The 26,248-nt window shown below is 36.9% G+C and overlaps 1 pseudogene; it reads right to left on the minus strand.

The window, feature by feature from the left end:
* Nucleotides 1–20,555, minus strand: part of LOC149773027 (snake venom 5'-nucleotidase-like) — a 68,528-nt pseudogene extending 47,973 nt beyond the window's left edge.
* Between the last annotated feature and the right edge of the window lie 5,693 nt (nucleotides 20,556–26,248).

Raw genomic sequence — 26,248 nt, forward strand, 5'->3', positions numbered from 1 at the left:
TGCAATAAATATCGACGACATTTCGAACTCCCCAGATATGTATAGTACTTTAGAACAACTGGTGTCTGAAATCAAAGCAGCATGCCATTTAATGTGTGAACGTGGACGATGAGCATCGTGTCAATGAGAATATAATGCAATCGTCCTTTCCGAATTCGATGTTTCATAATAATACAGTGAGTGGTGATAAAGATGGCAAATTTTATGACATGATTAAACATAACTTTGTAAAAATGTGGTATAATGAAGCCAAGAAAGTATGCCAACGGATGATAGGAGTTCAATGACAAGGAAGAATACAGTTATGAAGAAAATGGATTAGAATTAAAATTAAATATATCGGACCTTCATATATATGAAGTTCCGATATATTTCATTTTAATTCTATTCCATTTTCTTCATAACTGTATATAAATACACAACACACACACACACACACACACACACACATATATATATATATATAGCTAAGAATTGTGTCGAAGAGAATATGAATAATACAGTGAGTAGTGATGAAGGTGGCAAATTTTATAACATGATTAAACATTCGTTATATAATACAATTCTTTGTGAGTTAGTCCCTAATATATATATATATATATATATATATATATATATATATATATATATATATATATATATATATATATATATATATATATATAACCAAAATTATTCTACGAACAACATCAACTTGATATGTATAAAATGTGGAATAATGAAGCCAAGAAAGTATGCCAACGGATGATAGGATTCAGTTATGAAGAAAATGGATTAGAATTAAAATTAAATCGATGCAACTTTATATATATATAAGCACTTTATTGAGATGATGAATTTGAATGGCGAGCGACACATAAAATATTCCACCTGGAATTGGATTTAATATATTAAGCAACTTGTTCCCAATAGCCATTCAGAAGTTAAGGAAGTTATTCAATAGCTTAAAAGAAAACTATTTTTTATTTTAGAAAAAGAAAAGATAATTAGCTTTGCATATGTATACATATATACCATGGTTAATTCGGCTGCCTAAACAATTCCTGTAATGTGTAAGTCACAGTTCAATCGTTAACAAAGTGCAACAGGTTCTTTAAACCACGGTTTTTGCCAGCTGAACATTTTAATGTAATTGATAAGAGACTCTAAAACAAAACTGTAATAAAGTGTGTACTGTAGTCTCTAGTTTAAACTAATTGGATTGTTTTAGATATATGGATGGTATTTTATAAGCACCACATCAAGACGTTTATCCTGACTTGAAAAAGCTTAAAATCGCTTAGCGAAACTTTGTATGCGCTCTGTTATTCACTTGTTTTTCATCCATTGTTTCCAAAGTGATAGGAATAATCATTATACTGTTCCTGTTCCGATCACATACTTTACATGTATCGAATATGCTAACAATGATATTTGTTTTGTTTCTGGTTTTAACAACACTTTTGCACACATTATTGACTTCATGACTAGACATATATATATATATATATATATATATATATATATATATATATATATATATATATATATATATATATATATATATATATATATATATCAGATGTGCGATACGTAAATGTTTAGGTCCGCAATAAAGGAATAGGGACCAACGTTCGAATCGAATGAAACAGCATATATAAGATTTCCAATTAAATAAGTATGCGACAACATGGCATATAAATTCGGGACATGTTGGTTTTTGTTTCTATAAGCTATAGATGCCAGGGTTATCCTCGACCAGATAGGACAATAAAAGGACATATATGTATGTAGGTATGTATTAGTATATGTACAGTTTCTTTCAATGTATGATTTAAAGCTAAACTGTGACCGTGATGTACTCGTGCATTAAGCGATGATTATGTATATTTCCTTTTGGGAGTATTACATTTTCACATGATCTGAAGATGCGGACTTTGCCTTTCAAGGTGCAAAATAGTAAGATAACGTGCAATGTAGTAATATAAGGTTCAGTTCAATCTAGCAAGTCATTAATTCTGTGCAGAGCAATAATATAATTTTTTAAAAATTTAATAGATGAACGTATTTCTTAAATATGTGTAACCTGTTCTTACTCTGACTGGAGAAGTTTTAGTACTAGAGCATGCATAAGTAATGGATAAATTTTAACTATATTTGTTATACTATTACATGACTGTCGATGAAATGCAGCCACTTGGTAGTTATATCGAGTCTTAAAACATATCTGATTAACGTGTATGACCACTGAGGAAACTGTATTGTCGTTACCTTGTGGGACAGTCTTGTCTAGTAATATCGGATTCCCGTTCCAACTGGAAACTTCTCCACTGTCGTCAAACAGCACATTAAGGTACCCCAGATATTTGGACCAAGCATAAGCAGTGACCACCAAAACTCTCCGGCCATTGTTTGTAGTGACAATGGTCGGATATGGACCCTCGATTTCCTCATTGGACGGTTGTGGCCCTAAATTAGAAGTGTAAATAGAAAGATAATTGGCGCCATTAATCTAGACTCATTTTCATTCCACATCTCAAATAATAAAGGTTTTTTGTTTTATTTGGAAAATCTAAACGGATACTTGGAGTTATAATATAAAAAGTGTTATATATTTTAATAAAATAAAAAAGTGTTTCTTCATTACGTTTATCATTTTAATGAGACGTCATTACAGCAATTGGAGGGGCATGAAATGATTTGGCTTGCAGCAAAACTTAATTCAAGGGACCCTGACGGTGAAAAGACAAATGTGTATGGTGGTAATTTTGGGCCCCCACCAGGCTCGTGTCCGGCACCCATGCATCCCCACAGTTGCGGGGGTTGTATGGGTTGTTACTACGCCATTGATTATAACTCTTGCATACCTTTTATTTAAAAACAAAATACGTTCATTTGGTGTACACGTTATTTCTTACGTATCAATACATTGGCTGGAATTAGTACTTTTTTATTTCTGCTCTCAATCGTCTTGTCATGCGAAATGTTAGTCGTAAACCCTCTCGTATTCTTATTGATATTAAAATTAATTATGTTAATGTCAGTTAAAACAATACTATGCTTAGCGCGTACCTGTATAGAGAAAGCTGTGAGTATGACCTCCAACTATAACGTCAAGGCCGTCAACCTCACAAGCAACTTTCTGATCGTTGCCATATCCGGCGTGGCTCAGTCCAATAATAATTGAAATGCCAGCCGCTTGCAGTTTTTGAACCTCTTTTTGAACGCTCTGAATCGGATCAAGAAACTTCACAGTGGGACCTGAGGCCAGGAAAAAAGAGAAACTCGTTTGTTTACATTAGTCAGTATTCATCGAAAAGTTTATTTTTAGGCGATGGTTGCATTTTCAAAAGATCAACAAACTTCACAGTGGGAGTGGAACCTGAGACCGGAAAATAAATCTATAATTTGTTTATTTTAAGTTAATATTAAATTGTATGATTTATATAATATACTTTTATCTATCTATCTATCTATCTATCTATCTCTTTCTCTCTCTCTCTCTCTCTCTCTCTCTCTCTCTCTCTATATATATATATATATATATATATATATATATATATATATATATATATATATATATATATATATATATATGTGTGTGTGTGTGTGTGTGTGTGTGTATCTATCTGTCTGTATATTTATCCCTCCATCCATCCATCTTTCTTTCTATCTATCTTCTATCTATCTATCTATCTATCGTTGCATAAATGTATGTACGTACACCATGAACACTATAAGGTGCACAGTTCTCTTAGCGTTTATTCGTTTTAACATACATATAAATCAAACAAAAATTATTTGTCTCTTTATTAAAGTTCTAAAATATTTCAAATAACTTCATCGCTTGCCTCATGGTTGGCCTCAAAATAGGAAAAGAACCAGTCTGGATGATTTCATTGTCAATGTGTATCATTGAATTATTTACATAAATGAAGACACTGTATATCATGCACATTACGTATGAAAGGGATGAAAGGTATCACCCAAATGGAAATTTCCCTTTTGTCCAATTCGACAACTTCAAAAAGTAGAATTACCTGCTTCGGAAAGAGAACCAGTTTCTTCAGTGATATATCCCACAATTCCTATCTTTGTGCCATTTACGTTCAGAATGATTGATTTGTTGAAAATTCCCTGTAAACGAGGTTCATCGCCCACGTCAATGTTACTACTGACAACGGGAATCGTTATGTTCTTCAGGAAATCGACCAGTCCGGGAACTTTAAGATCGAACTCGTGGTTACCAATGCACTGTACAACATAAAGTAATAAGTATTTTGTATTTTCTAAAATCGAAAATATCGGTGACGATTAAAACAGGTAGGAAAACTCCGATCCACGACTTGGACTCGAGTGTTTGTCCCGCCTGCAATGCGTATATGAGACATAGGTATTAATTGACATACGATGTTCCTAAAAGTGTTGTTAGTGTAGTAGTAGTAGTTGACGTTGTTGTGTTGATCCCTTAAGTGTCTCTTTGAAATTGCTGAGTATATAATCATGACATGTGATGGGTAGAAAACCATCTTCAAGTGTACTAATGAACACCTGCAGAATTAGGTCACAGATCAGTTGTGGGGATTTGCTTTTTTTTTTATAAGAAGTGCAAAATAGTGATATGACTAAATACAAGGACTACGATGGAATCTTGCCAGGAGTACGAGTCCTGGACAAACGAAAATTGGCAACTTTCTTCTACAGGCATGGTTTCAAAGTAATCGCATGCATATATCACAGAAAATGTAACAAAAGCGTAAATACCGGCCTTGACCGAAGCATCTGTAAACAAAAATAAACGAGAACAAAAAACAGATTTTGGAAAGGAAGTCACAACAGCCAATAAAGGACTACACCGAAAATATAAGATGATGAAATACATATAGAAGAGATGGAAAGAATGACAGAAGAAAAATAAAGTATAGCAGGCAGAGAAAAAACAACAAGCAGAGAAGGAAAGAAAGCAAAAAGAGAGAAAATACGAACACAAACATAAAAAACAAAGAGAATGAAAGAATACAAGAAGAGAAGCAGAAACAGAATAATACAAGCAGCCAGCAGAGGAAAAAATACATGAAGAGAACGAAAGAATACAAAGAGAAAATAGGAAAGAAGGAATGAAAGAAAGAAGAAAGAAGAAAAAAAGAAAATAGAAACATAAAACTGAAACAAAACTGGAATATAACGAAAAAACAGGGAAAAATAAAAGATAAAAATTACTCCAGAACCAATAATAATGTCGGATCTGATAAAGAAACTCAAAGAATAAATTTCTGTGCGACAAACCCTTTAAGTGAAGATGCACTAATGGCTATTATAGCAAGCGGAGTCAAACCAGAATAGACGAAACCCTTTGCTGACTAAATGAAAAAGAACATGTATTGCAACCTAAAAGGGATCTTTTTTTAAACAATTAAGCTATAGCTACATAGAAGTGAACGGAGATAAAGGAAGACTCTACTAAATACATAGCGGATTATTAATAAATAACCTGCAGAAGGTAAAGTTTTAAACACATTTATAAATTACAGATTTTAACTATATAATATTTGCAAAATGTAAAAACCAAATTTTCCGGACATCTCAGAATTACAGCAATATATGTCAAAATCTCCTGAACACCTACTGGATTCCATCTTCGCTAGCCAGGGTTTCGATATGTTAACATAATCTACACCTTGGCGGATAGAGAGCACATAAATAGAATGTACACATAAATAAGCAAATTCATATATAATGGCTTCTCTCTAGTACATAGTCATACTTTCGATGTTAAACGTTCAATATGTCCTTTTGAAGTAAATTGCCTCCAACATTTTCGGCTGATATACAATGTACCTATGTGGCACTCTGCTGGTTAGCTGGCATTACATATTAAAGAAAGCAAATCATGAAATCCAACAGATGTCGCTGGGACAAAGCATTGAAATATCTCTTCGATCCGCCAAGGTGTAAATAGGGTCAATATATCGGAAACCCTTGTTAGCGAAGATTACTGAGTTAAGAACGGAAATCTGACTCTAAATCTTCTTTACCTATCCACCATAAAACCAAAGCGTGACAATGTTTTCAACCATCCGAAAAACCCGATAAACCACTTTTCGCTACCAGGGCATCTATAAAACAACACACGTATCTTCACAGCAGAAACATAGCAAAAGCGAAGAGGCACACTCTCCCAACAGGTAGAGTTACCTTCACAGGAACCTTCCCCCTCCTGACTCCATGCATACAATTATTTTTAATACGTTTGCTACAAATAATTAACAAATGCGTATGCAATAGACATTTATGTATTTATTTTGCGAACAATTAAGTTCCATGACCTATTTTAGCGACTATTTATCGTAAACAACTATATAGATTAAAACATCAATACATAATACAACCATAGTAACTAATAAAGATTGCCTACGCTAAATCGTAGACAACTTCACAGATTAAAAACCCAATTTATAATACCCCTATAGGAAAATAACAAGAAGCCACTAAACAACGACACAAGCATGAAGACACCTTTTTTTTAAATTTCATCCTTTGAACATTATTGTATCTCTTCAAATAATTTACCGATAGAATAAAAGCTAAATTTGATCTTGCCAGTGTCAGTCTTCTTACAACGGGATTCACAAACAACGTTGCAAACTCTATATCGCCACAAAAGAGGACAAAAGGAAACTGACTTTGGCAACAGTTACTACAAAACCATTTAACAAAAAGGGAACGCCGGACAAAGGAAACGGATTTGCTGGATTTTCAGTGCCTAATGAGATGGGAGTACGAAACCCATGGTCAATACAAACAAGGGATAAGATAACTATCAAATATGACAGGACAAAACAAAAAACAACCTCGACAAACATGTAATAAGGAAAAGCTATGATATGTATTTATTATTCTTTTATCACAACTATACATATATATATATATATATATATATATATATATATATATATATAGAGAGAGAGAGAGAGAGAGAGAGAGAGAGAGAGAGAGAGAGAAATAAAACATATGATACCAAATCATAACTTCAGGAAGAACGATGTGTCATCTCTAAGTCCTAACAAGCAAGACATGTCAGGATGGGCTATGGGGTGTCACCATAATATCCAGTGATATTCAGGGCTTAATTCAGGTCAAAAGTAAAACTGAGTGTCCTCTATTCGGACCGGGAGCCACTTTCAACAGCGGCTATTTGTGTAAAATAAGTTACAAAAAATAACGATACGTCAAACACGATCAATTTGCTGTTCATATTACATGCAAAGAAATTTGACGATATCGTCTGCTTTGCTGTGAATTGTTAAATTCCGACGCAAAAAGGAAGGGAACCTTTGACAAAAGACTATTACAACGCAAAACTCTTATCAAGATCCTTATTTATCCCAATGTGACACGTGTTCAACCATCTTCACGTGTTGCTAAGTTATTTCTTCAAAAGAAACCAATTAACATTTAGTCCAGTACTAGTATGGGAAAGTCCGATGAGAGAGTACTGCTTTTAAAAATTACCTATAAATGACCTATGTAACAAGTCTATGCTCTTAAAATAAGTAACATAAAAGAGTGAAGACAACAAGCCTTGTAAAATTTAACAAATAATTTATTTCCCTAGAATGCAAAATGAAAAATGAGATAAACGAACGTACGGTATTGCGAATTAAATCCAATTTATAATCCAAAAATTAAAGATACAAGTCCTAGTAATAAAAGTCCTGAATTTAACTGAATTTCAAGTCCCGATGATAACCAAATTTGAAGGAAAGACGTGTCTGTTATGGTCAGCGAAGTGCTAATGTGTCAACAGTCTCTTGTTGAATAACAGAAATATTATTCCAGGTTTGAATTCAGTATACATTCAAATGAATGTCTTTAAGAATTTTGTCAGAGCACTTTTGTATTTCCAGAGAAAATAATAACTTGAATTCAATACTTTTGAAGAAAATAAAATTCAGCCCAAACTGGACACAACATCATACAACTTATAGTGCTAGTTGTTAAAGCACAACTGGTAAAATGTTCAGTCACAAGATAATATACTTGTCTACTTGACTTCAGGTCACATTAGCATTTTCTAAAAACAACCATTACCTAATGGAAAAAACCTTCTTAGAATGATCTTAATGAGCCTTGTTTACTAACAACACAATAACCTATTAAATTCACACGGTCCCTGACCTTGATGAACATATTTACCACTTCTTGTTTACCTGAATAATGATTTGGCTAATAAGCTCATACACATAGAGTATAATGAAGCTATTTTTAGTTGTTTACATTAATGAAATTTAAAATAAAAAAGTCAATCAGGTCAAGCAGAAATAAACTAAATTATGACAAGGTCAAGTCCATTAAACAATGTTACATCACAATAACATGTGATGAAATAATTTTTAAAAATTCAAACTAACAGACAAGCACTTAAATTAAATATACATGACATCCATATACATATATACCTATGTGATCTAATCTGTATAAGGAAATACTATGAGAACATATATGCCTAGCAGAACATCGATACGGAGGAGGCAAATATTTATATGCAAGGGGTAGAATGAGGGGAAAGATCTAAAAGAGCAGAAGGAACAATGCGAAGATTTTATTAGAAGTACAGAGATAGAAGAAGAAAAAATAACCTCTCTCGCGAAAGGAAATTCGCAGAGGGATAGACAGACTAATTGTAGTTTGTATATAAAGTTAAATAGGGAACCAATACCAATATTGGAATCCCTATACAACTGCATTTGAGGAGGGGGGTGACGAAATCAGTGAGAAAGGATTTAATATCAATATTATATAAGAGAAAGGTGGATATGGATTAGTTGAAAATCTGGAGAGCCATCTCCTTGCTAAATGTGGACTAATAAATTCTCAGTAGAGTTATATCTAACTGGACAAACAAACCATTTAAACAATAATAAATGTTAACCAAAGTTGCGGGGAAAAAGGGAGGGCTATTCAAAACAACATCCCCAGTATACAGACTGTGATAGACTATTTAAAAATAACTGGTCATAAATGTGCTATGGTACTTTTTGACCCGGAAAAAGCCATTGACAGAATAGAACATAAGTACCTAGAAATGTTATTAGAGAAATTTGATTTCCGAATGTTTTTCTCCAAAATTGGACCAAATCTTGTATAATGAAATTTTTTCAAACGAACACGTGAATGGAGCGGTAACAAAGAAATTTGATATACAACGTTGAACAATCAGTAAGGCATGTATGCCGTCTGTCCTTGCTATTATACATAATAGCAATATAAAGTATATGCCAAAATATAAGAGGCATCCAAAACATCGCAGAAATACCCATACCATATTTGAAATATGAACTAAAAAGTTTGAAATGCTTAAACATGGTGATGACTTTACTGATTTCATATCTGATGTAAATTTCCTTTAAACACCTACAAATTGAATTTGAAACTTTCAGAAAGGCCTCGAGATATAGAATTAATCACGAAAAAAAACCCCGAAATCTTACTAATAGTAAACTCGAAGGGGAATCACACAGGACTCACTCTTCCCCACCTATCCTATTAAGGGCAAGGTCAAGGTCCTAGGTATAATCTTAGGGCACAAGGCAGCTTAGAGAATTACATAAACATGGACAGGAAAAAGTGAACATGGACATCTGGGTGTATGCGCTGCTCAGCATAACGGATAGTGCCTAAGTGGCAGAAACATACGTGTATAGTAACGCTAACTATGAAATGAAATCAATTGATATCAAAAACAAACAAATTGAAGATTTGGATAAGCCAAGTATCCATTATTTATGGAACGGAGCATTACATTATTTACCAACAGAATACCTTTTCAGAGACAAAGAACAGAGAGGGATAAACATTTCAAATCTACTCTATACAAAATTCGTAATCATACTAAATAGAACAAAGCTAATAAAAGCAAACGAGCATTTGCATGGGAAGTTTATATATCTCTTGGTTTTGGATTTACGCTGAGAAACAATGCAGACATTCAGAGAAATGATAATTTAGTTAAACAACTAGAGGCACCCAAGATGTACAGATTTTAAAAAAAATATTATTATTAAAGTATAGGGACAAAAAACACGAGTGGGAAACTGAAGAAAAAGAAACGTACGAATTGGTTAGAGAAGACTCAACAAAGAATATGCTAATGAAAGTCGAACAAAAGAATGGGCAGATAAAATGGGTGGAAGTGTGAGGAGAGTAGTTGGGGGTTAAACCTCTAAAGAGCCAAAGTATGTTCTTGAAATACATGCACGACACATTTCTTACGGGAGAAGTGGTGCTGAATCGACACATGATAAAAAAAAAGATCCGAAACTGCCCACAATGCAGGAGAGCAAATCTTACACACAAAAGTACGTAATCACCCAGTGTGATGAAAATAGAGCAAAAAGGGAACGTTTAAAGAACTTAATCGGCCAGAACGTAAGGTACCATGATAATAATATATTGTATTTAGACCAAATTTCAGATAGAAATAAAATCCAAACATTTATAGATCATGTAATTACAACAATGTTGAAATGCAGGCAGGTTATCAGGATAAAGAGGTAGATTACTCAAGGAACAACAATTTCCTCCCAAACCCTGCAGGAAGAAGACCACTGTGGTACACCGCCCTGCCTAGGCTGTGGTTCCAGACTGTGCTCTGGCTGGTGTGCTCCTCTCTCCCATTTCCCAGGCTTCACAGGCTTGATGAAGGAAAACAAAGTGTATACGAATACCTAATATTCACCACATACATAAGGGAAACTCACTTTCAAGTAACACTACTTTAACAACTACAATCTAGGTACAAGAAGTCTTCCAGACGGGAACAAGGGTCCTGTGTGCCGAAATAAGTATTGAGCGTAGATACCACGGGGCTCTATCACATGGCGCTACGCGAAGCAGACAGACATGAGGAGGAGCCAGATAAAACACTGGTGCACAGCACATGGGTACTCAAACAGCCAGACAAGGGGAGACATGTACATACCACTAGCATGGCTTCCCCACACAATAACAGAACACGTGCAAACACGGACACACCGTCATATATGGAGAATAAATCTTTATATATTATTTTTACTCTTTGTTTGCCGTTTGGCCTTTTATTTTTTTTAGAACAAATTTTTGGACGAAATGAGATAACATAATCAGCCTACATTAAAAAGGGACTAACATAAAACTTGACCAAGATATGAAATGAGTAGCGGAATCCGGAATGATAGCAAAAAACATACCGGAACATAGAATGGAAAATTAATACGAGAGGTGACTTGCAGATACTGCCTATGAGTCATATTAGTAGTGTATGGGTGCATTATAGTGTGAAGGGGACTTTAGTGTTAGATCGGCTGGATGTACCCTAGGGTCAAAGGGAATTTAACAGGGGAATTTTAACATAGGTGGCCGTATACAGCGTCAAGGGAATTTTAACAACGGATTGGGCCTGTTTAGCGTCATGGGAAACGGAACAGGATGATGTCATGGTAATGGACACTGGCAACAATGTTACAAGTAGCTGACCTCAATCCGGCGAAGCAGGACAGCGGAAAAATGCTATAACGCTTGGCGAGACATATAATTTTATATAACGCCTGGCGAGGCGGAACATATAACTTTATAAACATAGACAAACAAACAAACCAAAAAAAAACGAATACACTAATATGTCAATAAAAAAAAACTGTCTTTTCGAAGCATTGGAGTGGCCCTGAAAAAAGCATTTGGGATTTTATGTTAACACCATTCAGTTAACATAGAGGGCATCTCACGGATCTTCTTTTCTTCTTCAAACATCGTCTGGCCTCTGGTCTGTAGATTAAGACTCTCTTCAGACAGCCATGTCTCTTCACATAGATCCTTCTTTTTCAAAGGGCTATCTCTATGATTTGGGTGATAGCCCATGATGATTTGACAAACATGGGATAGTGCGAGTTGAACAGTATAGACGATACGAGGGTACACGATTCTAAGTTGTCGACATCTTGTGAAGAGAACATGTGAAGTGAATGAAGTGAACTGCGGTTATCTATTGTGGAAGAGCGGATCGAAACAGATTGAGTTCTTTCACCAACCCAAACAGACGGGTTAAAAAATTTAGTCAGAGTGCGGAGTCTGTCTTCCAATCCGAAGAGAGCTACCTGTGATATAACATTCCTTATATAGATGCGCTAGCGTCTGTCTACAGTGAATCAATGCGACAATGTTAGAACATGACGGAAACTAAGAAGATGATGAAATGGGATGCACCGGGTGTAACGACGAGAAGTGATGGCATAGCATTGGCTACCAAAGTAAACACGGTCCTACTTCCAGAAGAGACCGATTTTAATTGGGATTTAATGGATTTTTTCTCTACTTCACAAGAATTTGTTCCTGTAACAGCAACTTTGCCGCCTTCTCCCTCCGTACCACACGTCGAGGATTTTAAACAGAGGCAGAAAGAAGAATTTGGGAAATTTTTGCAACAGCAGAAAAAGCAGAACACGCTTTTTTCATTCAACCATGCTCCAGATCCGGACAGCAACGAAGCGAAGAAGACAGTAGCAGAGATCCTTTGAAGAGCAATAAATACCGCCGAGAGACCAATGGAAATAATCATGCAAAGCTATCTCGGAATTTCGTTGCAGACAGCGAGTATGTTGCCATCGTATACGGCTTCACAGAGTGCGATCGAACGACGAAGAAAAAAAAACCATCTTCCATACGCCAACATAATTTCGTAAAACGATATTGCCATTCTATAATCTCTGCAAAAATCTGCAAGAGACACTCATTTGCTTCTGTAGGGTTCGGGTGCGGATGATGATATTCGCATTCTGATGTTCGGAACAACTGAAAAACTTATCCTTATACAGCAAAATGATCACTAATGTATCGATGGTACTTTTTAAGTTGCGCCGACATCATTTACTCAGCTATTCACTATCCATGCTTTAATTAGCAACTCGGCCTATCCTGTACGTGTTGCTGCAGGAGAAAACAGCATGACTATGAACGCGACATGCAGAAACTTCTCGAACTGTAGCCTGGTCTTAATCCTGCTAGCATTATGGCCGATTTCGATAAAGCTAGTCTAAACGCACGTGCAACCATTTTCGCAGGAGCACGGTTATCAGGATGCTTCTTCCATCAAGAACAATGTTTGTGGCGCAAAGTACAGGAATATCATTTAGCGGATGCTTACCGTGATGATGTACATGTTCACATGTATGTCGAAATGTTTTTAGCCTTCAGTTTTGTTCCAGTTGAAGATGTTCCAGACGCTCTTGATGAGTTGGTGGAAAGCAACCCTCCGGAACATACACCAATCAAAGATTACTGGGAAGACAACTATGTGGGAAGACAAAGAAGAAACCGTAGAGGAAATACGAGATTTCCTATTAATTTATGGACATACGCAACCGTGTAAACGACAGGTTACCACGCACTAATAATTTGGTTGAGACATGGCATTGATCGTTTCAACAGACAGTAGACTGTCATCATCCGTCTGTCTACAAGCTGGTTGACCACTTTCGCAATAAGCAAGATCATGCTGAGATTACGATCGAAGGATATCGAGCAGGATTTAGACAGCCTGAGGCATCGAAATCAAAGTATGTCAGACATAACTGACGTCTGCTAGCTTTGGTTCCAAAATATGGTAACGTACCCTTGATCGAATATCTGCGCGGAATCGCACATAATGTTGCAATTTGAAAAATTATAGATATAAAAAATGAAAATTATATCAATTTTTATAATCATTTTGCCTTGTTTGTTTGTCTTGATTATGCGCATATCGTTGCATTTTGAACAGTGACAGAAATAATACACTGAAACTCATATTAATAATATTAAACATTTTTTAAATAGCGAATATTTACTTATCTATTTGACATAATAACTTTTATAATGTATGCCTTGTGCGCTTTTGTCGGTGAACGCTTTTATCGGCGCGCATTGGTAGGCGTGCTTTTGACCTGCGCGCTAACGACATGACGGCCACTCGAGGACCAAAAGAAATACTTGGAACAGAAAGGCATCACTTTAGACCACGTAGAGAAAAACGAAGGTCGACGATCCTTTGCCAAAGTGATGTTGTACTGTTTGTGGGGAAAAATGTCACAACAACCGAGTTTACCCAAGACATAGTATTTGTCCGATCTTTCAGGCTACTTCCAGATGATTCACGACAAAACCAAATACATGAAACAAGTGGACGTTCTTCGTGAAACGTTGATCTTAGTCAATTACAAAGAAGAACTGGACTTTCTAGAGGATGACGAATTTGGAAATGTCATCATTGCGGCCAACGTGACAGCCCATGCTCGCTTAACCTTGCACGAAGCTTTAAAACTGTTAGAAGATCGTGTGCTTATTTTGACACGGACAGTTGCATCTACATCGATCGCTTGTGTCACCGTCACCCTAACATCGAAGGAGATAATTTAGTAGCCTGGAGACACGAGCACCCCGACGACAAGATATTTGCTACTGGACGACACCGTTCCTGACGTCAGTCGCGATGGCATGACGTTGTGTGACCCTTCGAACCTAAGTTTGGCGAGAATAATTACTTGAGATCGTACTTGTTCCCGTACGAAGCTACATGTCAGTAACGGAAAAACAACAGGCACGGTATTTCTAACGACGATTATGCAGGAGACTACGCTTTATGAACTTTTGATTTCACTCCAGACCAAGGCAGCGACAAGGAACATTTCCACCCTATACAATCAGGCCAAACTCGTGTGGAACTTCAGTTTAAAGATCCTCTGCCCAAGACGGTGAACGTCATTTTGTATGCCAAATTTGACAATACGATACAACTCAACAGTATGAAAGAAGTCATTCTAGACGACTGGAAGCTATGGAAGACCTCTTTGAATGGTAGAGAATCTTTGGAAATGGAATGGAATAATATCGTTTAATCAAAACCCATCAACAAAGACGAAGACGGGACGGTCATATATAGATGGCTAGAACAACAACAACATTTAGTCCCCTGTTTCGCCAAAGACCTAGCAGAAACCATTACAGGCTGTATCAACAAAAATTGCTATGGATGTCACAAACGATCATCCCAGTCAAATTCAACACGATAAATGCATGGTGATGACTCAAGAATAAAAATTGGACGAGCATCTAGAGGACGATTCAGGTCTCATTTCGGAAGAACCAGTGTTGCATCAGTGGTATAAAGACTTACGTGATCATTCATCCCCTCCATTGACTGCTCTAGAGATCCATCGCATCCAAGCTCTCTTGGCCCAAAGTATGGAAACGAAGCGAAGAGACAATGACTTGACAGAGATTTTCAAGCTAAACGTCAGAACTGAATTGATGACTAATTATTACCTGTGAGACCAGCAACAAAACAAAAGAAAATGCATACCTGGGAACTTTTTTACCTTTTGAGCAACAGTTTATACACTGCTTCTTGAAATCCTGTTGTGTGCGCTAAAGATGAACCGCCTCGTCGCAAACCTAATGACCATCAAGCTTATGTCATCAATACGGACGACAGTTATCTCCCAGGAACCCACTGGGCAGTCGACTACCTTCCCCAACGATGCGTGTGTGGAGTATTTTGATTCGTATGGATTACCGCCTTTGGAAAACTACATCATCGTCTTTATGAGAAGAAATGCCCAGACGAGAAGATTAAACAACGTGTAATTACAAATCACAGAATACATGGTGTGTGGACAATATTGTGTGTATTTTCTTCATCAACGCAGTTTTTAATATTCCTTTGAACAATTAATGACTTTTTTATCGTGGTTCTTCTAGAAACGATGAAAAAGTAGATCGATGGTTTTGTGACCATTATGGATATATCGTGTCTTTAAGTAGGACAAGTAGTGTACGTCAATGGCCCAATGACTTTCAATAGTCAAAGTCTAACTTAATTTCACAACTTTGTCAACCTTGTCAAAAGTAGTTTGTTATTTGAAAACTTGTAATGATGTTATATGATGTGTTGGTTAATGATTTGTAGAATAAAAAATTTATGTTTGGAAAATTGTTGGTGATTTATTTTTAAATTTTTTTACTTCCATGCATGCTTATTGACTTCTCTCTATCCCTCACCATAAGATAAACTATAACGTTCAGACTCTAAAAACAGCAGGGATGTTTTCAATCGCTTTTGCGCTTCAACCATATAAATCAAGGCGATCTCCAGTCAGACCATCCTATGTTCACTCGTCCACCTATGAAGACGACTTCAAGACTAACCAAGTTGAACGAAGCCCACGTGAATTCACATCGTGTCAGGCAAAACCTGATACCCAAACCTTATGAGACAGAGAATGTCAGGATGTTGAATACGGCTCAAGACCTAATAGGAGAAGTGTTTGAAGAGGAAAGCAAGAAGGGACAAGAAGAATGGACGGAGAAGTATAGACTTCAGAAGCAGAGAGATCAGCAGCAGCAGCAGCAGTCGCAGGAACCAGACTGAAGTTTTGTGGACTGTCAAGTGGACACGAAAAGAGATCTCCTTCTCTTTCCGTTGAAGCAGACACTATCCTGTCGGAAAGCCTGCAGCCAAACGGGGACGCAGTCCTAGACGATAAGAGATTGTCATAACTCCCCAATAAAACATCCCTTTCAGGAATACCCCAGCACTGTAGAAAAGAGATAATAGTCAAATTACCACAAACTATTTGGCTGTCTTTGTGTTTGTCTGTGCTATGAAACCATAGAAGTGTGCCTATAAAAACTTCGTTTCTTTGACTATGTAAAATAGTGTGTGATTGTGTAGATAAAAAATAGAAGTGTATCTATAAACACTTCTTTTCTTTCACTTTGTAAGATAGTGTGTGTGTGTTTGTGTGTAGATACGAAAAGTGTGTCTATAAGCACTTCGTTTCTATGACTTATATGATAGTATGTGTTTGTATTTAGGTAAAAACGTGAATATGAGTGTTTCTTTTAAGTCCGCACGTTCCATGTTATTGATGGTGGTATGGGCATTGTTAGTTTTTGCGTAAGGGGAATGTTTTTCACGTCTGCATTTCAGGAATATAAAGCAGAGCGTTAGTAAGTCTGGCTAACCATCGTCAACGAAACAACAGTGACAACATCAGCAGAATCAGTAAATTACTCAAACTCCAAATGCACATGGAGTGTGCCATGCACATACTTGACGATCTGGCCATGGAGGTCATAGAAGAATCAGCCAGGAGAGAAGAGTAGGAGGAGGAGAGGAAAAAGAAAAAAATAGAAGAAAATGATCCTGCTTTACCTCATACTAAGGCCATTGTGTGAGGTTAATCCTGAGGTGAGGACACCTCCACAGCCACATCAGCAAGCAGGACAAAGGATAATAAGGGAGAGAGTCTTCAGGGTCCCGCAAACTGAAGCATAGGATGGTGAGGCCACTGAAGCTGCCTCTGCACTCCCAGCAGCTACAGTCAATTGGGACAATGACTTGAGCCGCCGTTATGTCTGTGGTGTCAGCCCAGGGAGATTTCACCATTAACCATGTTTATTTTGAGTTAGAGAAAAACAGCTTTTCTCAGGGCTAACGAGATCGCTAGAAAAGAGACTAATTCAAGTTGCCAAGCGATTTATCTGTCTTTGTGTGTTTGTTTGTAGGAATTGTAAAAAAATGGAAGTTTGTCTGTAAACACTTCATTGTATGCGTGTGGCTTTGTGTGTGCATGTGTGTGTGTGTGTTTGTTTTCCCCTAACAATAGACATTGTCTCTAAACTAAAGAATATTTGTGAAAGTGGAATAGTGTGACTATATACAGTAACTCCTTGGCTAGTCTGTGTTGATAGTAGATTTTTTTGGTTTTTTCTCTTCTCTGTGTTGATAATAGATAATGGATTGTCCCTTCTGTAAGTGTCCTAATTTTACAGCTGCTAATCTCACTCATAGATTGTTCGAAAATATAACACAGTGAGATGAACATTTACGCCAAGAAGATCACAAAAGCAGTCACGTCAGTAAGTTGTCCAATGAAAAATTCATTTAACGTATCGTGGTTTAAAATGCTAGAAAGGTGGGTAGAGCCATTTGTGAAGATATGTAACCACTATTTCCTCGTGATGTGAAGTCAGATCTGATGCATGTCACGTTGTCTGAGAAAATTTGTCAACAATTCAGCTTCATGTTTATAAATGTCTTCTGATAGAATTTGTAATTTTAAGTACTTTGGGTAATCTCAGTACGTGTTATATAATATTACAACTTTAGACCGATTCTGAAACAAAGAAACTACCTGTCCGTGAATTAGCCATTGCGGTACTGTCAAATTCTCGGTTATTACCTTTGAATAACCTTGCTGAGGTGGGAGAAACTAGGTTTGTTTGCAACTAGCAGTGATGTCATCGGTCGGGTTAGGCTTAGAGACCGGAAACCCAACATTTTAACACCTCAGTGATACCACCTTCACTTAGTATTATTCGATGCTTAGGCAATAGAAACTCGTCAATAAGTTTTGCTCTATTATTGAAAGAAACGTAGTTGGAACAAAAATCGATTTGTTTGAAACGAAACTGGTCTTTTCTCATAAATCAATTGACGTTATTAGCCCTACCATTAAAATCTCTCTTTAGAAACATTTATTCTAAATTAACATGACAGTAAAATTTGGAATGCATTTAGTCGTCAAATATGGAGTAAGCCAATGGTCATTCTGACAACAAAACCAGTGAGACTCTCCCACCCCTGTGGTTATCCCCAATAACGTCACGGCTATAATCGCGATATAATGGAACGGTGTATATGTAAACCCTGCGGTTATCGTAGCATTTCGTGGTTGTACAAGAGCTCCGCTTCGTTGGGTGTCAAAACTCACATGTAGACGTTGGAAGCTTTGTTCTAGAACAAAGGACCCTTGTTGCTGTGTAAATCTCTTCGCGTTGACAGATGGCCTGAGGCTCGTCTGTTAAACTAGACCGACTGGGGTAGAATTGATATCCAATCGGAACTGAAGTAGGGTGGGGCCATCAATTCTAACTAGAATGTAACGGTCATTTGGGCTGGGAACGGATTAGTTATTGTAAGCCATCGTATCGGTCAAGCAGCAATCTTTTCCGAGGAAGCCACTCGTGAACTGGCGGGAAAACCCTTAGTACATTCTAAGGACAGAAAGCTTCGTAAAGGAATCTTTTGGGGACAGAACTACCTGGTAGTTAAGTCCCGAGTCTCAGAGAGGAGAGACAGGATAGAACAAGGCAGTAGGCAGAGAACAAGCCTAGTAGCTAGATAGAGAGAGAGAGAGAAGGAGGAGGAGGAGAAAAGTAGACAATAAGGGGTAGAGTATAGGAAGAATCGTAGTACGGAGAACGCCGGAAGGAGCAAAGGAATTGGCAGAGTAGAACACAGATGAGCAGAAACCAAGTACAGGGGAAAGCAATCTCACACTATAATCACGTGATGAAATAGGTTGTTACATGGTCGAGAGGAATAAGATTGGTTGAGAAATTAATATGGTTTAAATTGTATTAAATTGTTATTCTTTTGAATTTCACCTTTGTGTTCTCAATAATTTAATTGTCGGCATTGCTGACTGGGGGCTCGGAGCTTTACCTCTCTCTATCACTAATTTCACTTCCTACAAAAACGAGCCAGAGTGGGAGTTCCATAGTAATTTTAAAAAATATTGGGAGCACCCCACCCCAACTCATAGCAGACGTCTTAGAACGCCATATATATTTATTACTAAATGGAGATAAACAGTTGTATCAATATTTGTATTACGTATAATGCACACTTAAATAAGTCGTTCTATTGCTAATTCGTGGATCATATGTTGATGCCATGGTGTTGTCGAGGTTTTCTTGATAAATTATAAAATAAAGATACAAGTGATATTGAATTCAATTTGATTTCAGTCTGATGAAGCATTAATGCGAAATCGGTCACACATTCTACATGTTGGTGTTGTTTATTTTATAATTTTTATATATATAGTTCATCTTGCAACACAAAATCCCATATAGTTTGACTGGTATCTTCGATATTCGTGAAAATGCAATGTTTTTGTACCATAATATAAATCAGTTGCGTAGCAAACAATCATTAAATGGGAGGGAGGTTGAAGCAGAATTAGTGTCCTCGTATTTTATTCTTTTAAATTAACAATACCATTTTCTACTATTGTATAGGTCAATGTCATTTGGGATTACGAGTTTTAATTTATGAATTTACGAGTGTTCTACGTATAAACTTTTAATGCGGCCATAATGTAAGTATGCTCCCCTCTTTAAATACGTTATTATTATTAGTAGTAGTAGTAGTAACTTACCATGGCATCATACTGTAATGTTTTCATAAAGTACGCAGATGCGAAGCCCTTGTACTTCAAGAACCAGAGGGTTCCAGTAAACCGATCTCCGGCGTCAAGGAGAATCACATTTTGATGTGTGTATCGGATTTCTTTAACTTTTGTCGCCTCTCGTGCAATGCCACCGAAACACTCTCCCTTCTGGGCCTGTTCCACTGTACAGTCGCTAGAATACTTGTTGATCTGTTCAAAATGAGCATGAAAATCGTTTGTATGAAGTATAGTCAGATTAAAACAGCGTACGGACACTAGATCGACGACAGCAATAAAGAACAACAAGTGTGTCTTTGAAACGCCCATGATTTACCAGTAATCGCCAAGATACACCGTGAGTACGGTATCTAGTACAGGAATACTTCACCTCATCCGATCAAACATGATGTTTTATACTTGCCCCTGTTTACACTCTGATGCCTTAACTTTTAAACTTGCCCCTGTTTACGCTCTGTTACCTTAATTTGACCTTTGACCGGTTGGCAGACCTGAATCCTGTATAGTATATGCATCTGGAGTTCAACTGTTCATTCAACCTCATTAGAACACCGTCTCCTCTGCTATGTTAGTCGAGACTAATTCATAATCAGATACAGTAAATATTTGTCCTAGAAATCAGCGTCGCTGTCGCTTATTAGGTCTATTTTGAATCACGTATATTTTTCTTTCGTTATTTGTCTTCATTTCATTAAATTGTTCCCTATTTAGAACTTGTGGGACTGGACTCGTGGGTGTTAGACTCATACAACTATGCAAAACATGCACTTAAAGTTTCATATTTTTTTTTGATAAACAAAACATGTTTTATATAGAATAATTTCATACATTTTACGACTTTTGACACACACCCCCATGTGATTTATAGGGCAATACCAATGCTAACTTCTGACAGAGGTTCCTTCTTACAGTCCCAATGTGGTTATTTGATCTGTTTTTAAAATAATTTTCAAATTCTTTCTTTAAAAAATTAACTCTTTTCATAATGTTGTGTTCAAACAACCAATATGCATCAGGCGTCATCTGCTTTACTTCTTGTCGTTTTGCATACACATCAAGTTCTACTGTATCTAATAGTACCTGGCATTCGCTACTAGATTCCGCAATAATAGACCACAAAACCTTAACTATAATTTGAATGGTTGTGGGATTGGACTCGAGGGTGTTGGACTCGTAGAGGCCTACATTAAAAATACATGTACTTTTAATTTTGTTTTTTTTTTGGGGGGGGTGCACCAGACAGATCCCCCCCCCCCAATCTAGCCAAAAAGTTGTAAAGGGTTTATGTGTTTATGTTTCCCCCGAAGGTGTGTTGTTTGGTTGCTGTTTTTTTTTTTAAATTTAGAATTTAAGATTATTTAGTAATTTCGAAAGGGGTATTTCAAAATTTTCCCTAGCGTGTCTATAGGGTTGTTCATCCGAGAGTGATTTCCATTACCCTCTCCGAGTTCCTTCCCTTGTATTTTTGTCGACCTTGTTAGGGTCGCCTATGTCCCATGTTTGCTATATGAGTGTGCTATGTGTTATGATTGCTATTTTTTGTTTTCTTGTGGGGACAGCATATTGGGTCAAATCTATTCCCAGTTGTCTTATTTTCTCCCGTGTTTACATTACACCGGGAGTGTTCTTTTAATTTGGAATTTTCTGCGAGTAGCGTTATACTGTATATAACTTTAAAACCCTACTGGTTTATGTGTGCGCTATATGTCGCTCTCGTATATTGAGAAAGATTGAACTGTGCTCGAGGTGGGGTCTGTACTTTCTTTATTTTATGTATGTCTCCCATCTCGAGCAGGTTCTCTTTTATTTAAGTTTATGCCAAAGTTTCAAAATATTTTTAATTATATTTTGTCTTTTTAGTACAGTATGGAGCTGTACTATGGTTAGTATTTTTTATATAAAAAGGGGGGGGACCTAGTGTGATGTATTTATATTGTTAAAAGTGTCACTTATTTCTATATTTTTGTTATCCCTTCCATAAGGGTTCCTTTTCCAGACTCTTCCATGGGCCTGTTCACTTCGCGTAGCGCCATGAGGCATAGCCCCATGGCGTCCTTATCTGTACTTTCCTCATAGGGGATATTATCATCTGTTATCTATTGTTATCATCTGTCCACATGCTTTCATAGTTGTAATTTGTTATTTTGTATAGTGTATTTTTGTTAAAGTTCCCATCAAGGTACAAAAGGTTTTGTGGTTTGTATGTCTCATTTTTTTGTATTTCTATTATAACTTGTTCTCTATTGTTTTTGGTTTGCATGCATTGTAATATTGTGTGTGTTTTACTAAAAGGGCCTTTCTTACACAGTGGACACTTTGGGGGGTACTCTGACCATATGCCGTCTCACTGCAGCCTCTCCCGTCAACCATGCATCATGCATGTGTTTGAAGCAGAAGAGTTGGGCGAGGTTTCATTTTCTGTTATCATTGTATGATTTGTTTCTTGTAGCGTGCTATCTGGTTCGCTTGTTATTACAGTCTCTCTTGTTCCTTCTTTGCTGTCATATTCCGTTTCTGTTTCTGCTTCAATTTCTGTCTCTATTTTTGTTATTTCTTATTCTTCATTAGTCACGTCTTTTTCCTTTTCGCTCTCATTTTCGGTTCCCATTTCATCCTCATCTGTGTCTTCATCTTCCTTTATCTTTTTGGGTGTGCTTTTTCTTATCTCGGTTGGTTCTTTCATGGGTGTTGTATTTTTCTCTTGTGGTGATACGAAGTCCGCTTTTCTCTTTTGTAGGTTTCTTCTGGATAGGGGTGTCGACGTCAATGGTTTAATTCCCATCATTTCATTTTCTGCTTCTTCTTATGTTGTTTCTATTTCCAGTCCTTCAAATCTATTTTTGGAGAGTATATTACTCTCCCTTGCAGGTGTGTGGCTTTTTCCAGTTCTGTTCGGGCTCAAGATTTCTTCCCATTCCGAGTTTTTTTTGGCCATCTCCAATATTTGTAATGTCAATTTCCGGGAGTGAGTGTATGGTATCTTCTTCCGCTGCTTGCTTTTCTTCTGTTATCTGCCGGATTAAGCTGAGTATTTGTTCTTGATGTTCTTTTTGTTGTTGTTGTTGTTGCTGATCGATCTGTTTATTTGCGGTAACTTTGCTTACATAAGTTGTTTCATTTGCATTTATCTCTGTTGTTGCTCTTGTTCCTGGGCATTCTCTGGGGCCATGCCCTGTTTGATGGCATAAGGGGCACGCTCTGTCTTTTTCACAGCCCTTATACCAGCTTTTTAGTCTAAAACCTAATACATGGAAATATATAGGTATCCTCTTTGCCTCTTCTCTGTTCACGAAGATAAAGCGTATCCCGGATTTGATAGGGGCAAAGCCCCACACAGTAGCCATCTTGTGTGTGATGACTTTGGTTCCGAACTTTATTCAATCTTCTCCACCAGTTCCGTGTTATCAACTTCAAGTGGGAGACCCATAATATGTATTTCGGTTGCTTTGGGTTCGATTTCTCTTATAAATGGTGGTGTTTTGGTGACCGTAACCAGCATTCCTTTGATCTGTAGGGTATCCGTCTCTATTAGGGGGGTTCTCTGTTTAGGGTATAACACTAGTTTATTGAGCCCTCCATTTTACAGTGCGTCTATTTTTCCTATGTCGATTCCTAGGGTGTTTAGTGCTTTTAGTATCTCACTTTGCCTCGGCATGGTTTGTGTTATCCCGAAGTCCAGTGTCTGTACTCCCTCGGGGTGGCAAACAATGAGTCTCGTGTCCTCAACCATGGTTTGGAAATATTACTCAAGTCTAGAGCCCCGCGGCGCTGACCTGGCTGGCATTGTACCTCCTTCTATGTTTTCCGGGTAGGCGTTTGAGCTGAAGTCAAGGCTGAAAGGTCGCACACTACTATAATTATGCTATGCTAAGAACAATCTTGTTTTTGGGGAAATTAAGGCGGTCAATGTGTCTCAAAAATAGGTTTTTGTAAATCTCTTTAAGCCAATGTTTGTTGTTTCTTTGGTATTATGTTGGTAGCTTAAGGCAAAAGATTTAAAACAAAAGGTTTAAACTGAGGTAAGTATATATCTCAGTCCTGCCGGCTGCATGCTAATCCCAGCCGGGATTAATACATGCAGTAAATAAAGTCGAGATAGAATGTATGGTTAAATACAATATCAAATATACAAAAGGTGTTTGTGTGTATAAACGTCTCACCAAAATTCTCACTTAAACTTGCTTTGTCCTTGCTTGGTACGCGCCATTGCCAAATACAAACTGTACTTCTCAACAAGGAGTGTAAGAATAACCACAAGCAAACCGGTTATAACGCACTTTTCTATCAGTACGTGTCAGGTAACATTTTCCAGTACAGTAAAAACTGGAAGGCGTTGTATTCAGATGTCAGGAGGTAGTGGTGGCATGATGTGAGAGATTTCGCACTCCGTATGGTGCTACGGTTATCGTTATCTAGGAGATGATCGACCACGGTGTTATTACACGGTTCTAGTAAATAATACTATAAAATATGACATCAATGAATGAATAAAGAAGATCTGACCCGAGATATAGAAAAGAACAAAATGAGCCTTTGTATGTAAAATATAACAATTAAATCAATCATATAAATAAAATGAAATTGAACATGACATTTGAATTATTCACTTTTTCTTAGAAATAGAGTTTACAATTTTTTATGCAAAATACAATTGACCATTCTCTGATGCTTAGAAGAAATTTCATCATACAATTGAGTGACTTTTCGAACTCAAATTGCCGGCATCTAGACATCACTTGGTGCCTCCGTTCCTATCCAAATCAGTGTTGGCAATGGGTGGGCAGTAATAAATAAATGCATTTTGGTAAGTCTCTCCAAATATCACCCACCCACCCACCTCTCTCTCTCTCTCTCTCTCTCTCTCTCTCTCTCTCTCTCTCTCTCTTCGGGTCGCTAACGGTCCAATGTGCAGAACAGTTAGGAGCTACTATTTCGTCAAAAATAAAAATATAATACCCAACCTAATACGTGTCAGATTTTCTTCTCTGGGATAGAACAATATTCACATTCAATATTACGTCAGATAACGTTTATCGAAAAGCAATACAATAAGGTATGGTCATCTCGCCACTTAATACGCAGTCATAACCATCTTAAAGTGAATTTGTGCCTTTTCTAGCGGATATTTGCATCCTACTGGAATATCATATAATTATACCTCCTAGGTAAACTATTACATCCCACTTTCATGTTGACGACTAGACCAGGTTACAATGTTGCCACACAGGGGTAAATATGAGAGAAAATGTTAAGATTGTTTGTATTGCTCTTTCAATCCACTTGTGCGTTGTTATTGTTTTCTCCTATTTTTAGAATCTCGTCCGGCCATTAATGGGCGAGATATACCACCTGAGCCAAATGTGAAAAGAGCAGAAAAGAAACTTTATTAGATAATAATAATAATAATAATAATAATAATGAGGACTTTGTATAGAGCCTAATCTTTAGAAGCTCTAAGCGCTTTACAACATTAGACAACACCTATAAGATAAAACATTTATATAATAATATGATTCCAAAAGCAAAAAGCACCATGAAATTCGAAAACATAAAAATATGCTGAGAATATTTAAGGTAGGAAACATTATTAGGTCTTTAAGTTTGTTCTTGCAGTCGAAATAAGTGAGTTTTAAGAGCACTCTTGAATGTGATCGCTGTATATTTGTGTCTAAGTTCAGTGGGCAATTCATTCCACGTTGCTGGACCCTAGTATGCAAAAGAACTCTGTCCATATGACTTTGTTTTCATAGCTGGAATAATGAGTATACTATTGTCAGAAGAGGAGCGTAAGTATCTTGCTGGTGTGTACACACGGGTGAGGTCGGATATGTATGTTGGACAAGAGTCCGTCAGTGAAACGTAGCACAGAGAACAAATTTTGTGTTTGATTCTGGATCAAATGGATAGCCAGTGGAGGGTAAAGAGCAGCGAGGAGGTGTGCTCTGATTGTGGTACTCTATGTATGATCCGAGCAGCTGTATTTTGAACTTTTTAAGTTTCTG

This window comes from Sinohyriopsis cumingii, unplaced genomic scaffold (genome assembly GCF_028554795.1).
Source record: "Sinohyriopsis cumingii isolate HCF-2022 unplaced genomic scaffold, ASM2855479v2 utg000913l, whole genome shotgun sequence".
NCBI classification, from domain to species: Eukaryota; Metazoa; Mollusca; class Bivalvia; order Unionida; family Unionidae; genus Sinohyriopsis; species Sinohyriopsis cumingii.